We start from the raw sequence: 9,624 nt of genomic DNA, 5'->3' as shown, positions 1-9,624 counted from the left end.
CAAAAGAATTAGAACGTGACTAAAAATAAAAAGTGCACATAAATGCAATGAACAATGTAACGTGCCGACTTAATTATAAGTCCATAAAATTGCTTCGTGAGTATACAATCAAGTCCATGCAAGAAACGTGATTTCCAAATCAGTGATATTCCAGCAAACAACTTCAGTGCCAAACAGGTGCACCAAACCGTTTCCCCCAGCCTCTCACCTCAAAAGCTAAGTAAGCAGACTCTGAATAAAGCCCAAAGGCTATTCCTTTCTCTTCCATCCAGCAGATAGTAAATAGTTGCACATTCCTTTCCCAGACTCTTCCGTTATCTCCCAGTACAATGTACGGTACGTAGAGTATGAAATAAAGGACAGGGGGGGGCTCTCATGTGTAGTAATTCACAAAAAAGATTTAATGAAATAGCTGATCACTTACATGAAGGCTAAGAATAGCAGATAGCGTCGAATCATTCGAACTTCCGGTCTCGGCCGCAACCGGAAGTGACACGTGTAACACCACAGCTCCTTCCCTGACGCGTTGCGTCACTCCCTCGTGACTTTCTCAAAGGGTTATAACCCCATAACCCTTTGAGAAAGTCACGAGGGAGTGACGCAACGCGTCAGGGAAGGAGCTGTGGTGTTACACGTGTCACTTCCGGTCGCGGCCGAGACCGGAAGTTCGAATGATTCGCCGCTATCTGCTATTCTTAGCCTTCATGTAAGTGATCAGCTATTTCATTAAATCTTTTTTGTGAATTACTACACATGAGAGCCCCCCCCTGTCCTTTATTTCATACTCTACGTACCGTACATTGTACTGGGAGATAACGGAAGAGTCTGGGAAAGGAATGTGCAACTATTTACTATCTGCTGGATGGAAGAGAAAGGAATAGCCTTTGGGCTTTATTCAGAGTCTGCTTACTAAGCTTTTGAGGTGAGAGGCTGGGGGAAACGGTTTGGTGCACCTGTTTGGCACTGAAGTTGTTTGCTGGAATATCACTGATTTGGAAATCACGTTTCTTGCATGGACTTGATTGTATACTCACGAAGCAATTTTATGGACTTATAATTAAGTCGGCACGTTACATTGTTCATTGCATTTATGTGCACTTTTTATTTTTAGTCACGTTCTAATTCTTTTGATTATTTATTTATTTATTTATTTTGTCATGATTGTTTTATACACGCACTATTTTTAGTGTTTTCTAGTTTATTGCTCTTATTGCACATTGAAACACTTTGTGAGGTGGATTCACTTTTTTCACTGGTTATTTATTTAGTGTCTTTATTATTATAGTATAGTTTGCTGGCAGCGCCGCATTCATTATTAACACTTATTTTCTATGTAGTACTGAGATTACTATTTATTGCTTGGCTGCTTCCACTTTTCTAGTATATTTGGTAATTTTTTTACACATATACAAAAAATAGTTCTTTTAGTTTATTTAGATTTGTTATTACACACCCTTTTATTTGACATTTTTTTGAGTGAGGTGAAGCGCATTAGCACTTTCTACTATATATTTACATAGTTATCATTATAGGTTAATAAAGAAAATGGATTTTATTACAAATTTTCATGTAATATTTATTCTTGTTTGGCAAAAATGTATTAAATAAAGATTACTTTTTTTTATAATGTAACCACTTCAGCCTCGGACCATTTTGCTGGTCAAAGACCAGACCACTTTTTGTGATTCGGCACTGCGTCGCTTTAACTGACATTTGCGCGGTCATGCTACGTGGCTCCCAAACAAAACTGGTGTCCTTTTTTTTTCCCACAAATAGAGCTTTCTTTTGGTGGTATTTGATCACCCCTGCGGTTTTTATTGTTTGTGCTATAAGCAAAAATAGAGCAACAATTTTGAAAAAAAAAAACGCATTATTTTTGACCTTTAGGTCGATACGTATTCTTCTACATCTCTTTGGTAAAAAAAAAAAAAACGCAATAAGCGATTTATCAATGGTTTGAGCAAAAGTTATAGCCTTTACAAAATAGGGTAGAGTTTTATGGCATTTTTATTAATTATTTTTTTTTTTTTTACTAATAATGGCGGCGATCAGAGATTTTGATTGATACTGCGACATTATGGCGGACACATCGGACAATTTTGACACATTTTTGGGACCATTGTCATTTATACAGCAGTCACTGCTATATAAATGCAGTGATTCCTGTGTAAATGACACTGGCAGTGAAGGGGTTAACCAGTGGGTGGCAGTGTAGGGGTTAAGTGTTTACCTAGGGGTGTGTTACTAACTGTGGGGGGCGTTACTAACTGTGGGGGGCTAGGCTTTCATTTAGTGAACACTGATCTCTGCTCCAATCACATGGAGCAAAGATCAGCATCACTTGTTGCTAGGCAGAACGGGGAAATGCTGTTTACAACGGCATTTCTCCATTCAGCCGCCCCGTGAGACGATCGCGGGTATGCCCGCGGCGATTGAGTCCGCGGGACCCGCGACCAGATTCACGGGGGTCTTGACCAGCAGGCTAGCGCGTGATGGCAGGGAGGCATTAAAGATTTGACGTACCTGTACGCCAATATGCCTGCCTGTGCCATTCTGCCGACTTACAACAGCGTGCGCTGGTCGGGAACCGGTTAAATAAATAACGTTTGATATTAATTCATCATGGTTCATTTTTTTAATTCATTGTATAATTACACATGATATACTTCATGATACAGATACATCAAGCTATTTCTATTAATGCTTACTCTCTCCTCCCACGTAGAGTTGCTAAAACTGCTAACAGAGGGGGTTTCAACTTGAATCTGAGGCAGTATCGCATCATCCTTTAATAAAAAAAGTTTTTACATTAAAAGATATTTTCTACTTTTCAAGAGCATTGTCAATTTTTTAATTATTTATGGACAAACACACACATTTTAGAGATTGCACTTCGAATGCCTACAGGAATGCCTTCAGAAAATAACCCCCCCCTTAGATGCCTACGTCAAAAAATGAGGGCTATTTAAATCAAACTACAGTTTAACTGTCTTGCTTCTTTGACCACACGTCACAGTCAACGTTGGCACGAGAAATGGTCCATCCAAAAGGTTTGTCTCCCCCCTCCTCCTTTACCTGAAACATTTCCATTGTCAAAGCGCAACATGCTTAAACCATGCACATTGGGGAACTAGCTGTGAAGTTGCAAGGCTCCAATTGGAGTTATAGCTACACTCTGCCTTCCCACAACTGTTTTTTTTGACAGGTACATATTTACACTTCCATCTGTCATAGCCGAGCTTTGGTACGTCAAACGTTAGAACCCCCCCTCCTTCTTTGCCCCACATTACATTTGGAGAGTGCAGAACGATATGCACATTAGGGATATGACTGTGAATCCAAATGGATTCAATGCCATTTTCTGATACTAGTCATGGTGGCGGCAGCTACCAACAGCTGATCAGAAAAGACATTGTGGGCTCACTGGACACGTAAGTGTCCATAGATTAAAAGTCAACAGCTACTGTATTTGTAGCTGCGGACTTTACGTTTATTTTTTTCGCACACAGTGAATAAAAAAAATTAAAAGAGAATTGTGGTGTTTTATTTTTTTAAACATTATATTTACCGAGGTGGATGGAGTATGTGACCGATGCTGCATCTGTCCACCAGCGTCTCTGCACTGAGAATAGAACGATCAAACATCGCTGAGGGGGATCTGTGATAACAAAGCCAAGCAGAGAGCTACTGCCTGTCAGTCGGCGGCTCTCCGCTCTGTTCCTCCATGCTCAATGGAGCACTAAGCTGTGGCGGGGAGTGGTTTGCTTAGAGGCTGAGAGGGCTCGCAGTCCAAGCACCGGGCGCATCCAGTCTTTGAGTCGGGATGACACGGTGCCTGGACTGATCTGTGTGTTATCAGCAGAGAGCGGACTTCAGACCAGCTGAAAACGAGAGAAGCCCAGCCAAACAAGCTCATGCATGACTAAAATACGAAGTACAGACATGTAACTTTTACATTATAAACATTGTAATTTTTTTATTTAAATTTAAAAAGTTACTTACCATTATTTTTTTGATCAGTAAGACCTGTTATATCTAAGAATAAAAAAAAATATTGTTAGATCACATTAAAATTAGGTTAAATGAGAACTAAATAAAATTATAATTTGTATAGTTATTAAAAAAATGTATATATGTATAGCAACGCATATATAATAAAACAAAAACGTGTTTGTATAGATATATAAATACATACTGGACACTTTATTATGTACAGCTTTCATAGCATCGTTTTGAGTGTAGAACTGGGAGGAGCCATCAAAAGATGAGAACACTGTAGCCATAAAGGGATGGACATGGTCAGCAACAATACTCAGGTAGGCCGTGGTGATTAAACCATGATCAATTGGTAGTTAAGTGGCCCAAAGTGTGGCAAGAAAAATATTGTCCACACCTTTACACCACCACCAGCCTGAACCAGTGATACAAGGCAGGATGGATTGATTCATGCTTTCATTTTTTTTTTAAGCAAATTTAAGACCCTGTCATCTGCTTGTTACAACATAAAATGAGACTCATTAGACCAGTCAACATTTTTTCAATCTTCTATTGACAAAATTTGGTGATCCTGTTACAATTGTAGCCTCAATATCATCATGTACTTAGATGACTGGAGTGGCACCCAGTGTGCCCTTCTGCTGCTGTAGCCCATCTGTTTGAAGGTTCAATGTGTTGAGCATAAAGAGATGGTATTCTGCATACCTTGGTTGTAAATAGTGGTTATTTGCGTAACTGTTGCCTTTCAGAAATCTGTACCATTAAAAACTCAAATATGAAGTAGGGATTTTAACACACACATAACAAATGGTCCATACTGGTGACACGCACCGCACCCCCTATCCATGCCCCTATATCTACATGCAGGTTGATGGATGCATGGATTACAATGAGGGGTTTGTTTATTTTTGTAAGCATTTGATTAGAGCCATGGGCTCTAATAGGCTTCAAGAAAGAGTGACAATGGCGCAGAGAGCACCGTGCTCAAAGCCCAGCCACTTGTGTGACATTAGCAAATTTAAAATCCTGATTGTGACACTGATTTCCTCCTGGTCAATCATGGGCAAAGGGTCCTGAGACACAACTGGGTGGGGGTCCTAACTAAGACCTGATTGGCCATGATGAGAAGCAAACACCAGGACTCGGGGGAGATGCAGGGGTAAGCCACTGTAGCCGTGACATGGATGGGGTAAGTGCGGGACTGGCAGTCAGTCAATGGGTGAGCAAAGTGGCGATCAAACGATGTTGTGTGGGTGGAGTGAGTTTTCAAGGTGGACCACCCCATCCCCCCCAAAAAAAAAAATCAAGCAAAGGGAACCAATGCACATAGATAATACTCTATGAATATTTAAAGCGGAGGTCCACCCTAAAGTGGACCTTCTGCTCATCGGAAACCTCCCCCCCTCCGGCGCCACAATTGGCACCTTTCAGGGGGGAGGGGGGTGCAGATACCTGTACAGTACAGGTATCTGCCCCCACTTCCGGGATAGCTCTCTACGCCCCTTTCCGCAAGTGCCCCGCTGCCTGCTGGGAAACGCACAGATCCCAGAGGCAGCGGGGACCGTCCTTATTGCGCAGCGCGACTCGCGCATGCGCAGTAGGGAACCGGGAAATGAAGCCGAAAGGCTCCATTTCCTGATTCCCATACCCAAGATGGCGGCGGCAGCACCCGAGAGACGATCTAGAGATCGGCTTCAGGTGCCGACATCGCGGGCGCGCTGGACAGGTAAGTGTCACTATTTTAAAAGTCAGCAGCTGCAGTATTTGTAGCTGCTGGCTTTTAAAAAAAAAAAAAACGCGGAGTCCCGGCGGACTCCCGCTTTAATGAATTTTAACGTGATTATATATCTATATAACATAGAGAAAGTTGTTTGTGCAAATAGTTGTAAATTTACAGTTTTTGGTAAAACTCCCACCATCCCATCTAACACCATAACACACCACCCCCCACCCCCCATTAATTAATATGCTCAGTTTGTATATCTTCAGTACATCTAGAATAAGATGCATAAATGAATTTTGTTGCTGAGATTATTTGTTTTTATTTTTTTAATGAAAAGCTGTACAGAAAAAAGACGCTGGGTGTAGATATACACACACACATATATATATAGACACACACACATAACGAGAAACATATATAACAAGATATACACACACTCTCTCTCTCTCTCGATGCATATATAACAAGAGATATAGATATATCTATATAGATATATACATACACACACATAACAAGATACATATATATCTATATAAATATATACATATCAAGATACATATATAACAAGCTATATATCTCTTGTTATGTAGATATGTCTGCACAGAAGCAAATGATTTAGTTTACAATTAGTATATTTACTTACCTTTTGCTGCTGGTGTCTGTTGTTATAAATGCAGTATATTTCCTGGTTCCTGGAGGGAGGAGGCGAGGAAGGGTTTGCATAGCTAAGGGGCGGCAACTTCCTCTGGCACTGCCGTTGCTATGGAAACCTGACCTGAAACATATTTCACTGCTTGTGCAGCACTGAGCATGTGCGAGATTTGCAAGGCTGAGATCCAGGAAGAAATGCTGTCTGGCTTCAGATGCCCACACCTAAGATGGCCACAGTCTGCTGCAAGTTTATAAAGTTACAAAATGCTGTAATAACCTAACAAAACGGACCTTTGATTACAGACTAACTTTACTAGAATGCTTTAAGCTTGTGTATGATAAGTGTATGATAGGTTATTTTTATTTAAAAAGTCACATTTTGGCTGGAAAACCACTTTAAGGACTGGTATAGGTCCACAATATATAGGGTTGTGGTGCACTACTGCTGACTGCTGCCCTATTCTGCAGCAGTCCTTTATCAGTGTAGGGACTGAGGTAAAGTCTGCTAATCACTAGCTACTAGTTCCACAAAGGTCCTTTTAAGGACTGGTATGGTATAGAGTAGTACAGTATATAGGGTTGAGTGAGGTACAGTCTGCTAATCCGTAGCTACTAGTTCCACAAAGGTCCTTAAGGACTGGTATAGGTCCACAATATATAGGGTTGTGGTGCACTACTGCTGACTGCTGCCCTATTCTGCAGCAGTCCTTTATCAGTGTAGGGACTGAGGTACAGTCTGCTAATCACTAGCTACTAGTTCCACAAATGTCCTTTTAAGGACTGGTATGGTATAGAGTAGTACAGTATATAGGGTTAAGTGAGGTACAGTCTGCTAATCCCTAGCTACTAGTTCCACAAAGGTCCTCAAGGACTGGTATAGGTCCACAATATATAGGGTTGTGGTGCACTACTGCTGACTGCTGCCCTATTCTGCAGCAGTCCTTTATCAGTGTAGAGACTGAGGTACAGTCTGCTAATCACTAGCTACTAGTTCCACAAAGGTCCTTTTAAGGACTGGTATGGTATAGAACAGTACAGTATATAGGGTTGAGTGAGGTACAGTCTGCTAATCCCTAGCTACTAGTTCCACAAAGGTCCTTAAGGACTGGTATAGGTCCACAATATATAGGGTTGTGGTGCACTACTGCTGACTGCTGCCCTATTCTGCAGCAGTCCTTTATCAGTGTAGAGACTGAGGTACAGTCTGCTAATCACTAGCTACTAGTTCCACAAAGGTCCTTTTAAGGACTGGTAGGGTATAGAGTAGTACAGTATATAGGGTTGAGTGAGGTACAGTCTGCTAATCCCTAGCTACTAGTTCCACAAAGGTCCCTAAGGACTGGTATAGGTGTACTATTTGGTGTGCAGTATATAGTTGTGTAATACACGTATAAAATACTTGCACATATAGAAAGCATAATATAGTGCGTTTCCACTGTGCAGCATTGTGACTGCTGAGCAGTTCTGTAGCGATACTACAAAGAGTGACAAACACAATCAAATAAAAAAGTATTGTAACTGGTGTGATAGACCAGTGGCCCCCAAAAACAACCGATTGAAGCGGGGTGTTATATACCTTCTTCCACATACATACTGCACTTCTCTAGAGACTTTTGTCACAGGGTCATTTAAAAATGACAGGCAGAGGAAGAGGCAGGCCCTTCCGCAGGGGTGGTAGGGGTAGGGTAGGAGCAACAGGCTTGAGCCAAAGTGGGGAATTGCAGAAGGTGTGTGCGATTACGTCAAAGGAAACACCAGACTTGGTTGAGTGGCTCACTCAGCCTTACTCTTCTGCACCCTCCTCATCCTCTCGATCTGCACCCTCTTCTTCACTCTCTGCTATGTGCACCCCCAAAGACACTACCACCACCACCACCACCACATACCTTCCGCTTGAGTCACAGGAATTATTTTCCGATCCATATCAAGACATTTCTGATGCGCAGCCACTCTTGGCATTGGATCAGGAAGAGGAGGTAGCAACAACCGCCACTCAGCAGTCTGACGACAGTACCCAGATCAGCCCAAGGAGGAGGTTGGTCCCCGGTGTTGCTGCCTACTCCGAGATCTCTAATTATAGCGGTGGGGAAGGTGATGACGTGTCTAGTGATGTCACGTGGGTGCCCACAAGAGACGAAGATGAGGGGAGTTCAGAGGGAGATATGGACCAGCAGATAGGGAGGGGAAGCAGGAATAACTTACATTGCACAGGAGGGACAAAGCAGACTGCTAATGTATCAGAAGCGAGGCATCGACCATGTACGGTCACATCTGGCGCTCCCAGGACGCCGGCACATGGCTCCACAGTGTGGGCTTTTTTTAACATGTCCGCTGCTGACAATAGCGTTGCCATCTGCAATCTTTGCAGTCAACGCATAAGTCGCGGTAAGCCCAACACTCACCTAGGGACGACCGCCTTAAGAAGGCACATGAGCTGCCAACACCTAGGCCAGTGGGAGCAACGGAACACACAAAGCCACACTCTTCTACTTCTTCTCCTCTCTCCTCACAATTGTCCTCCACTCCACCTTCCATCATGCCAGGCTCACGTTTTTCTGCAAAAAGGCAGGCTTCCGTGGGCCAAATGTTCGAGCGTAAAAACATGATGACGCCGGATAACCCTCTTGCCCAACGGTTGACGGCTGGCTTGTCAGAACTGATAGCACGCCAACTACTGCCATATAAACTGGTGGACTCGGAGGCCTTTCAAAAATTTGTGGCCATTGGAACACCACAATGGAAGGTCCCAGGAAGGAAGTATTTCTCACAGAAGGGCATCCCAGAGCTATATGGCGATGTTCAGCGGCAAGTGAATGTATCTCTGGCACACAGTGTTGGTGCCAAGATACATCTGACCACAGACACGTGGTCTAGCAAACACGGGCAGGGAAGGTATATCACTTTTACTGCCCACTGGGTGAACCTTCTGACGGCCGTGAAGCATGTAACCTGTGGCACCCGTGTAGATTTGGTTTTACCGCCACGGATTGCATGCAGGCCTGGCTCTTCTTCTCCTCCTCCCCCTACTCCATCCTCCTCCCTCTCCTCCTCGGCTGACTCCTCCTTTTCCGCTGCTAGCGTCTCTTCCGCTGTGCCGCCCAAGCTCCCCAGAACCTATTCGACATGCCAGGTGAGACGTTGCCATGCTGTGCTGCGTCTGTTGTGCCTGGAAGCCAAGGGCCACACTGGCCCGGCACTCCTTTCAGCTTTGCGTTCACAGGCAGATCAGTGGCTAACACCGCTCAATTTGACAG

At 43.2% G+C, this 9,624-nt stretch overlaps 1 long non-coding RNA gene across 2 annotated transcripts in view; it reads right to left on the bottom strand.

The window, feature by feature from the left end:
* LOC143996697 (uncharacterized) overlaps positions 1-6,758 on the bottom strand; it is an 8,424-nt gene extending 1,666 nt beyond the window's left edge. Inside the window, exons 1-3 of one of the 2 annotated variants that reach the window (XR_013277584.1) lie at positions 6,363-6,758; positions 4,003-4,035; positions 2,709-2,786 (exon numbers count right to left, since the gene is read on the bottom strand). This is a non-coding gene — a long non-coding RNA (uncharacterized LOC143996697). The remainder of the gene's footprint in view (positions 1-2,708; positions 2,787-4,002; positions 4,036-6,362) is intronic. The other variant, XR_013277583.1, reaches the window with a different exon arrangement.
* Between the last annotated feature and the right edge of the window lie 2,866 nt (positions 6,759-9,624).

The sequence above is a fragment of the Lithobates pipiens genome, unplaced genomic scaffold (genome assembly GCF_037356315.1).
Source record: "Lithobates pipiens isolate NorthernLeopardFrog02 unplaced genomic scaffold, aLitPip1_a1.2 Scaffold_19, whole genome shotgun sequence".
Classification (NCBI taxonomy): Eukaryota; Metazoa; Chordata; class Amphibia; order Anura; family Ranidae; genus Lithobates; species Lithobates pipiens.
The sequence above is the reverse complement of the archived record's forward strand: the minus strand, read 5'-3'. Positions and strand labels throughout refer to the sequence as shown.